This window comes from Camellia sinensis, chromosome 8, assembly GCF_055761805.1.
Source record: "Camellia sinensis isolate YWXY chromosome 8, ASM5576180v1, whole genome shotgun sequence".
In the NCBI taxonomy this organism is placed as follows: Eukaryota; Viridiplantae; Streptophyta; class Magnoliopsida; order Ericales; family Theaceae; genus Camellia; species Camellia sinensis.
The window spans coordinates 78970980-78981406 of record NC_138968.1 but is presented as its reverse complement, the minus strand read 5'-3'; positions in this window follow the sequence as shown (position 1 = coordinate 78981406).

Below are 10427 nucleotides of genomic sequence, written 5' to 3'. Positions count from 1 at the left end.
AGAATAATGTGCATGTCTTCAACATACACCTTAGTCTGTGCAATCTTCTCGGGGTGATGTCCCTCGGTAAAAAATAGACGTTTTTATCTTGGCAAGTACATAAGTACTTTTTTTAATACAACCTTGGTCTTTAACTTGTAAATTTTTCTAAAAAATTTCAACAAGTGTTTAGACCAATTTTCTTTTAGTCATAACCTCGGTTTAACTTCAACTTGTAAATTTTTCACAAATTTCAATAAGTGTTAAACATAACCTCGATTTAACTTCAACTTGTAAATTTTTTCACAAATTTCAACAAGTGTTAAACATGACCTCGGTTTAACTTCAACTTGTAAATTTTTCACAAATTTCAACAAGTGTTAAACATAACCTCGGTTTAACTTCAACTTGTAAATTTTTCACAAATTTCAACAAGCGTTAAACTAATTTTAGCTTGTAATTTCTACCTTTCCAGGAACCATTTTCCAACTCCCTGCCCCCTAATGTGAACTTAAGTTCCACTTGGGTTCGCATTATGCATGTATACCAGAAACATCATTATGTATCTTATCAGTTACAAGTGTAAAAAATCAAGCTAAAACTTTATTTATTACTTCGGCTAATAACAAAGAAAAAAAAAGTCTAATGATAGAAAATTTTCAAATTGCAAGTATTCCAGGGCCTTGACAGCTTTTTGCCTTCATTATCTTCAAGCCAATATGCCTCATTGCCCAATATCGAGATGATTCTATAGGGTCTCTCCCAATTCGGGCCAAGCTTGCCCTCTCTAGGATCTTTCTTGTTGCCGACTACCTTTCTCAAGACGAGGTCACTGACTTGAAACTCCCTTGGGTTGACCTTCTTATTATAAGCCCTGGCAAGCTACTGCTGGTATGCCGCCAGCTGAATTGCAGCTTTCTCCTTTCTTTCTTCTAGTAGATCCAGATCTCGAGCCAATAATATATCATTAGTCACATTCTCTACTCCCTGAGTTCTGATCCTTGGGATACCGACTTCTAGTGGGATTACTACTTCTATGCCATAAGCCATGGCAAATGGGGATTCCCCCGTTGATCTTCTCGGCGTAGTCCGATATGCCCAGAGTACACTGGACAATTCATCCACCCACTTTCCCTTTGCTGCTTGCAGCCTCTTCTTTATCATATCCAAGATAACTTTGTTGGACGCTTCTGCTTGTCTATTGCTTTGAGGAAAACTTGGGGTCAAAAAATAATTCTTGATTCTAAATTTTGCACAGAAGCTCTTGATTAGCTTACTGTCAAATTGTATTCCATTGTCTGCAACTATTGCCCTTGGGATCCCAAACCTGATGTTGATGTTCTTCCATATGAAGTTCTTCACATCCACGTCTCGGATCTTGGCAAAGGGTTCAGCTTCTATCCACTTGGTGAAGTAATCTGTTGCTACTAGCAGGTACTTTCTTTGCCCAGTTGCTTGGGCAGTTTTCCAACAAGATCCATGCCCCATTGGGTAAACGGCCAAGGACTGGATACTAGGTTCAGGTCTGCTACTGGTTGGTGTATCAGTGGTGCAAACCTTTGGCACTTTTCACACTTCTTGACAAGGGCTTTTGCATCTTTCTACATGTAGGGCCACCAATACCCTTGGGTAATGGCCCTATGAGCAAGTGATCTACCCCCACTGTGGCTTCCATATACTCCTTCATGTATTTCGTACAAAAAATCTTTAACTTGTGAAGGATGTACACACCTTAAAAGGGGTTTAGTGAAGGATCTTCTGTAGAGATGTCCCTTTGCTGTCAAACTGAATCTTGTCGACTTCAATCTGATCTTATGTGCCTCTTTGTGATTATCTGATAGTTTTCCTTCTTTCAAGAATGCTACTATTGCATCCATCCAACTTGGTCTCATGTCCACACACATTGTTTCACGCTCTGTGGTCAGTGGTTCGATGCTCAGGCCCGACATGTAGTCAACCATTATCGTCCTTGCCTTTCCAGGTTGTATTGCACTAGACAGGTTGGCCAAGGCATCAGCGTAACTGTTATCATCTCGGCTAACCTGCTGTAGTCGGTAATTCTGAAACAAGGCCACCAACCTGCTGACCTTTTTTGCGTAGGCCGACATCCTTTCATCTCGGGCTACAAACTCGTCCGTTGTCTGGTTGACTATAAGTTGGGAGTCACAGAAGACTATCACCTCATCTGCTTCTACTACTACTGCCAGTTTCAATCCTGCAATCAGTGCTTCATACTTTGCTTCATTGTTTGAGGCCTTGAACCTAAATGAATGGATTGTTCTAGTATCTGTCCATCTAGAGATACCAGTACTACTCCTACCCCCGCTCCTTGTCGGTTTGAACTCCCATCAACGAACAGTCGAAAGGCGTCGTCGATGTAAATGCTTCAGGGCCTAAGTTTTTCTTCCTTCCTTTGTTTTGTTGCCCTCAGCTGGGCTTCTCTTTGCTCGCTAGGACATCGTTCACCTCGGCTTAACAGAGCTCGATGTACGATGGATCCTGGCATGAACTCGGCCACGAAGTTGGCCAAAACTTGGCCTTTGATTGCTGTTTTGGGTCTGTATTCCAGGTCATACTGGCCCAAGGCTACAGCCCACCTGGCTATTCTGTCTGTCAGATCTCCCTGCTGCAATAAGGACTTCAAAGGATGTTCAGTTAGCACCACAATTTTGTGGGCTTGAAAGTAATGGTTTAGCTTCTTTGAAGCCATTACTAAGGCCAATGTTAACTTCTCCAAGGGTAGATACCTAGTTTCTGCATCAACTAGGGTTTTGCTTACATAGTAAACATCCATTTGCTCTCCTTTTTCTTCTCGAATTACCACTGCACTTACCGCATGCTTCGAAACTGCTAAGTACAGGAACAGCTCTTCTTTGGGTTCTGGATTTGAGAGAACTGGAGCCATGGTCAAATACTTCTTTAAGTCGGCCAAGGCGACTTTGCACTCTTCTGTCCATAAGAAGTCTGTGGCCTTCTTCACTAAGCTGAAAAAGGGTTTGCATTTGTTAGAACTTCTACTTATGAACCTATTCAGGGCTGCAGCCCTTCTAGTCAACATCTGTACTTGTTTCACCGATGTTGGGCTTTTCAGTTCTAGGATGGCTTTGATCTGATCTGGGCTGGCCTCAATGCCCCTTCTGATTACCAAGTATCCCAAGAATTTACCAGATCCAACTCCAAATGCACATTTCGATGCATTGAGTCGGAGCCGATATGTTTTTAGGATGTCAAAGACTGCCTTTAAGTCTTCCAAATGGTTCTTAGATTCCCTGGTCTTCACGATCATGTCATCGATGTATACCTCCACTGTTCGGCCAATTAGGTGTCTAAACATCTTGGTTACCAATCTTTGGTAAGTTGCTCTTGCATTTTTCAATCCAAAAGGCATCACTCTATAGCAATACAGCCCTTTTGGGGTGATAAACACAGTCTTCTCCTCATCTGGGGGGTGCATGACTATCTGATGGTACTCCCTGTAGGCATCCAGGAAGCTCATCTTTCCATACCCTGAAGTGACATCCACCAATTGGTCAATCTTAGGTAATGGGAAACTGTCTCTGGGACAGGCCCTGTTTAGGCTGGTAAAGTCCACGGAGACCCTCAATTTACCATTCTTTTTCTTCACTACCACGGTATTTGATAGCCATGTCGGGTAATTTACCTCTCGAATGGCTTTGGCCTCCAGAAGTCTATCTACTTCCTCTTCCACTACCTCAACATGCATCAACGTCGGTCTTCTTACCCGTTGGATTACAGGTTTGGCCGACCTGTCTATGTTCAGTTTATGGCAAGTGACCTCGAGGTTAATGCCAGGCATTTCGTAAGGCGTCCAGGCAAACACCTCAATGTTTGCTCTCAAGAAAGCCTCCAGCTCTTTTTCCTCTTCTTCGGCTAAGCCCGAGCCGAGAAAGAAGAAACATTCCTCATCCCTTACTGGACAAGGATTTTCTTCAGGGCTTCTTCACTCTTTTCGGCTGGCTCTTTGCCGACGTCCTCTAGGACCTCCACATCCTCGTCTTCGATTTCTACTGTCTCTGGTTCTCGTATGCTGCAGGTGGTTTTCATTGCTGCCATAGAGCAGTTCTTTGCCTGCAGCTAATTTATTATATGTCCCCACACATAGTTTATTATAATAACAAATAACATAATTGAGAGCCAAAATTGATGTTTGAATTTTGCTAGTCACTTCTACTTTTACATATCACGGTTTGTTCGATCTGTTACGAGAATCTAAAATGGCCAACAGTTTTATCATTTTGAAAATTGATAGTAGAAGAATCGAAACTAATAAAATTGGAGTCGAATCAACGCCTTGGAATTGGAACTGAACCAACAATTTGAACCACGGATTAGTTTATTGGTTCAATCGATTTTTATGAACACCTATTAAATAAGCTAAAAGGAAGAATTAAATCAATTATTGGTTCCATCGGTTTTTATGAAGGCCATGGCTTCTGTCCAGTCTAGGATCGGACTGGACCGTGCTGTTGGGCCCGTGGGGGACCACCACGGGTCCCGTTTTGATAATCTGAACCGTTCAATGTGTAGAACTCGTTGAGTACTATATGCCTATAAAAAATTACGTTGATCGGATATCGATAGCTATGTGAACAAAACAGTTTTTCATCAACCGTTAATTTTTTCACCGTCTATTTTTTTTTATACAAAGCTGATTTGATCACATAGCTATCGATATCCAATCAATGTGATTTTTTACATGCATGTATTACTCGACGAGTTCTACACATTGAACGGTTCAGATTTTCAAAACGGGACCCATGGTAAACCTCTACAAGCCTAACAACATAGTCCAGTCCGATTCCGAACTGAACAGAAGCTGGACCCTTTTATGAATACACTTCTTAATAAGCTATGAAAAAAAAAATGATGATGATCAATTTTTTTACTATCAAATGTTTAACTTGACAAAAAGTGCAACACGTTTGAAAGTCAAAATGAAATAGTTATATTTTGTTTTTGATCAGACCAATGAAAGTAAACTATGATCTTATCACCAGAGCTGTTTACATCATGTATAACACGAAGATACACATCAGTCAACAAAATCAACCACTCATAATTAATAGGGTAAATTACACGGTTATTTTTTAATTTAAAAAAATAAGTTTATGAGAAATTATCATGTAGGTCAAAATAATTATGTGACTATATGTACCCATTTAATAGTGTATTGTTAATTTTGTATTATTTTTTTTTAAAAAATTTTTGGCCCATAAAATCGTTAGACCTTCTATTATTGATTGGACATAGCACCTACGTGAAATTTTTAGAAAATAGGATAATTAGTTGTCGTTTGGTAAAAACTTTTTTAATTAACTTTTTTGAATTGAGACTTTTAATTTGGGTATAAAAAGTTCATTTGGCAAATTTTTTTTAGATTTTTTAAACTTTTATGAGGAAAAAAATAAAATGATTATAATTTAAATGAGACATTTTATCTTATTAACGTATTTAGCATATTTTGTATTTTGTGATTTTTTAGTCTCAACTGAGATAGCCAAACAAAACCTATTCAAGTCTTAAATAAATCAAAATTAATATAGATTGTGTGAAAATATAAAAATAAATAAGGTAAAATATATATTTTCATGTAAAAAATATGATAATATTATTTTTTTATTCATATAACTAACAAATTATTAATAAAAATATAACTAAATGTTATTTAAATTAAAATTTCAAAACTCAATATTATATGTCAAATTTATAAAATTTACTGTATTTTTATTTTAAATTTCAAGATAGAACAGTATAATTTACCCTAATCAAAAAAGTAAACTATTTTTCCATATAATCCACTTTTCAAACTATTTAACAAACTAATCAATTTTTCAATATTGTCTCATAATACTCATTCTCATTTTCATACTTGGCTCAGTTAAAGAAAATTGAACATTGCGAATAGAATCAATATTCATTAATTTAAGAGTTATTCCAATGAAATAGGTAGAGATTGTAGAGAACCCAATTTTCATAATTACTTTTGAAACCCAAACCTTGAGACTATTACAATTAAAACTCTGAATTTTAACTTTATCACAAATTTAGTCCTAGAACTGAAAATGCATGGCGTCTAATACTCTAATGTTAATTACTTAAATCTCTAATTATAGATTAATCACTTTAAACCCTAATTTTTGATTTTCATCATTTTCAATCTGTTATTCATCTTTTAATTCAAAGCAAAGCAACTCAACTGAGTTATTTTTTCTATCACTATTTTAATTAATTCTATACTTAAAATAAATATTTTAATTTGTAAATTTAATCCATACCCTCATACTTTATTAATATTGCACTTTAGCCTTAATTTCATTACTTTATATATGTATATATGTACCATCCATTATTATATCAATTGTTCTCAAAATATCTACTATATATATACATATTTATGTACAAAAAACAAAATAAAAACCCTGGTGAAATGGACCACATAGCCGGTCACCCTTATGAGGATTTTGTAGCGTGCATCTTTGAACAAAAATCATGAAATTATGAAAAAAGTATACCACGTACCCTTAAAACTTGGAAGTTTTTCTTGTACCTATATTATATATCTATCTAGTTTCTTTTCAACCAAGAGAGGTTTATCACCCCTCATTTCATTACATTTCAATTAAGTATAAGTATATTCCATTAAATTTCAACCAAAAGACATTTTGGACCTTTCACCACAATTTTTCTATAAATAGGTCACTTCCCTTAACATTTTTTATGTTGGGAAATTTTCAAAATACGTTTTCAAATTTATAGTTTATTTTTGGGTGTTTTCAAAACCTTCCATATTTTTCTTTGGAAAGCATGAAATAAGCTTGGGGCTTTGTCCCAAATCGGAAAGAGAGGAAAACATGGAGCACTTAATAAAGTGTTACATGAAATATTCCTTCGAATATGGTATTATGGGATGAATGCAAGTGTACATGCACTCATATTGGGTTTTGTGGCGTTTGATGGCGCACTTTGCACTTAGCTCGGCGCCATGAGGGTGCTTTCCTATTTTCATCGGGACAGGTTGGAGCGATGACATGGATCCAACATGGCATGGGCGACATGGAATACAGTCAGCTCTACATGGCAGTGATGTGGCATTCGTTGGCAATTAGTCAACCAACCGATCAAACGGTTGTATGTCTGATCTGGAACGATTTGATCATAGCCGTTGATTGGAGATGCGCACGATCGTACAAATGAGATGGCACCCGATCGTGATCAGATATGATTAGTCAAGGCATCTATTCGGTGTGAGAATGATCTGTACCATAATCGTCGATCCAACAGTCAGATCTGATCAGATGCGATCAAGGGACATAATCATTCGATCAGGTGCATCAAGGCCTATAAATAGGCTATGAAATCAGCCATTTCATTCCATCCAAAAAATTCAAAAGCATTCTTGCAATTCTCTCTCTCTCTCTCTCTCTCCCTCCCTCTTGATTTTGAGTTTTTGATCAAGAGTTTCTTTAAACAATTTCAGTTTTTCTTACTGGTAATCAAGTTTAGCAGATTTGATTATCAGTGTCTTGGTTTTCTTGATTATATCAAGAGTATTCTGATCTACTGTCATTAGTGCAGACGGCGGTAGACTTGATCTTTAGATCAGGCTTCATTGTATCCTAGAGGCGAATTTGTTGTAAACTCTTGCACACATTTTGGTGGGTGCAAATATTGTCTTTAGAAAAGCGACTAAGTAACACGACTTGAAACATCATATTTTTGTTCTACATAGCCAAGTTCATCGCCAAGTTTTGAAGACTCAAAGACCACCAATTGAAGAATTCAAGACGAATTGTTCCAACATTTTACACACTCAAACACATGTGCACACACACACAAAAGTCAGTTGAGATAGAGAGGGAAGCAAAAAGTGAGCTTGGAGGGAGACAAAGAAAAAGAGATGATTTTGTCCAAGCCTTGGCAATCTAGCAAACAAGTAAGCCATAACACAATCCATTCTTTTATTCTTTTCAAATACATGATATTAGAGGCTTAGAGTATTATTTTTAGATTTGTATGCATGGTGTTCTTGTATTTGAATAATAGAAGTTGAGTCTTGATTGCCACCTTGCATGTATATCTCTCTTAATTGAAGCAAACCCACCACTTTCAATCTAAATCTTACATTATTCTTAAAGACACACCTTCAAACTAAAAATTTGAGTTATTAATATATTTTTAGCACGTTTTTATCATAAAAGAAGTAGAAAATTACCCATGGTTGCTCCTTTTTTTTACTACTATTTCTATTTCAAGTTTTGTGCACATATAATCGGTATTTTCAGCCAATTTTCAAAATTTCTAGAAAAATCCTTTTGACCTCATTTTTATATCAAAACCTTCCTTTAAGTGTTAACTTTCTAGTAAAATTGTTTTTCTTAAAAGAGAGTGAGCGGTTTGAGAGAAAGTCAAATTTTTGTAACCGTCGACGAATCTAAACAACACTTGAGTATTTCTTCAATAACTAAAAATCTAGGAAAGCTATCACATTTCTAAAAAATGATCTTGAAACTAGATAAAATTCTCTACAAACCTTAGGAAGGCTGTGTTCAAGAAAAATCTAAAAATGCTACTTTGATGGCGATTTGATAGTGATTTTTAAAGTGAACCGAATTTGGAAATTTATTTTGTTAATGGTTTCATGTTCTTAGTTACTTGATTATGCTCCTTATTGTTTGTTTAAATCTTAGTAGGACATCTACGTATGTTTGTGGCTATATTCCTTTAAATTTATACTATGAAACGCTCATACTTGTGTAGAATTTATTATTTCAATAGCTTGTTCTAATTTTAACTTAAAACATCTATCTCAATAGGAAACTTTATTGAGGTGGTAAATGAGTTTTTGATCACTTGAATAACTTTATAAGATAATACTTGTGTTACATTCAAATTGGTTGTATCGCCCCGATATTTCTATACCATTTTATAGATTACCAATCCGTTACTATTACCCAATTTCATAACACTAATGTGAACAAGGAACAAAAGACAACAATCTTATAAGCCAAAACTCACCACTTTTTCATAGATTCTTCATCAAGTTCATTACATTGATTTACGATACACGGAATTATAAAATATACATCAAATTGCCATAACGGCTTACATCTTTCAAGGCTAAAAGTCTTGATCATAACAAAATAAAATCATATCCTGACAAGTAAGTTCAATAGCTATAAACAAACTACATCAAAATGAGCTTCAGTGCTCCATCTAGAATCCTGTGCTTTTCAACGAATCAGAGACACGTTTTCATCACCTAGAATGTTGGATATCTAGCCTAAAAAAGGGAGTGAGCTTTTACACCCAGTAGGAAATAAACCGAATATATAAATGTTCGATATGCTTATATTCATGCAATGTAATGCCATGCTTAAGACTTTGACTTTGTTTGAAACTCAAATGCTCAATGTATAATTTAAAACTCATGTTTGAACCAACTCTTTAACCTCTAACATAACCAAGGGCTTTTCATTTTGTAATAAAATCCATGTTACACATCTCAATCACTTCTCACATTTACTGACCACCAAGAACGATAGGACAAGTGGACATCTCTTACTTTTGAAAACATCTCCACTGTTAGGTCCCTTAGTGTTACCAATTCCACGAACAAACATAGTATATCGAGTTGTAAAGTTTCTTGGAAATTTGGCTTACTCGTTCGAACAAAGGAAGTCTGGCTCGAGCAAAGAAACTTTGGTCCCAGTAGTTTTCACTGACTGTAAAAATACTGAGAAAGGTTATTGTGTGCTCAAGCAAACCTTTTGGTGGCTCAAGCAAACCTTTTGGTGGCTCAAGCAAAGACACTTAAGGCAATACACACGTATCAGTCTCATCGCTCAAATGACAGTTCCTGTGCTCGAGCGACCATCGCGGCCCTGTTTGCTATAAAGCTGAGTTTCATTCAGGTTTTAGGGTACAACTTCCAGATCATCTTTTTGGAAATTAGGGTTTTTTTTTTTGGAGCATCTTTACTAGTTTCTTTGATGTTTATTTGAGTTTAACTTATGGTTTGATAAGTATACATCAAAGGATTGTTTGATTGTTCAATACAAGAGTGTTCTTCTTCAATGGATTCCGAAGATTCGAGCGTGGAGTCTTTGAAGAAGTTTGAAGCTGCTCGTGGTCGTTGATTCGACATGAATGTTGTGGATTCGACATCAAGCTGATCAATTTTGAGACGAAGGTGTTGGTGAAAGAGACACGGATTATTGAAGACAATTTTACAGAGTTTGGGTAAACTGTTTGGTAAATTTATGTTCTTTTTTTCTTCATAGTGGATTGATTAGTGGCGTTTCACCCGTGATTTTTCTTCACAATTGGAGGTGCTCCAACTATGGTATTTTCCACGTAAAAATCATTTATGTTGATTTATTCTTTATGAAACAACAATCTAAATTACTTTCGTACGTTCTAAATGATTT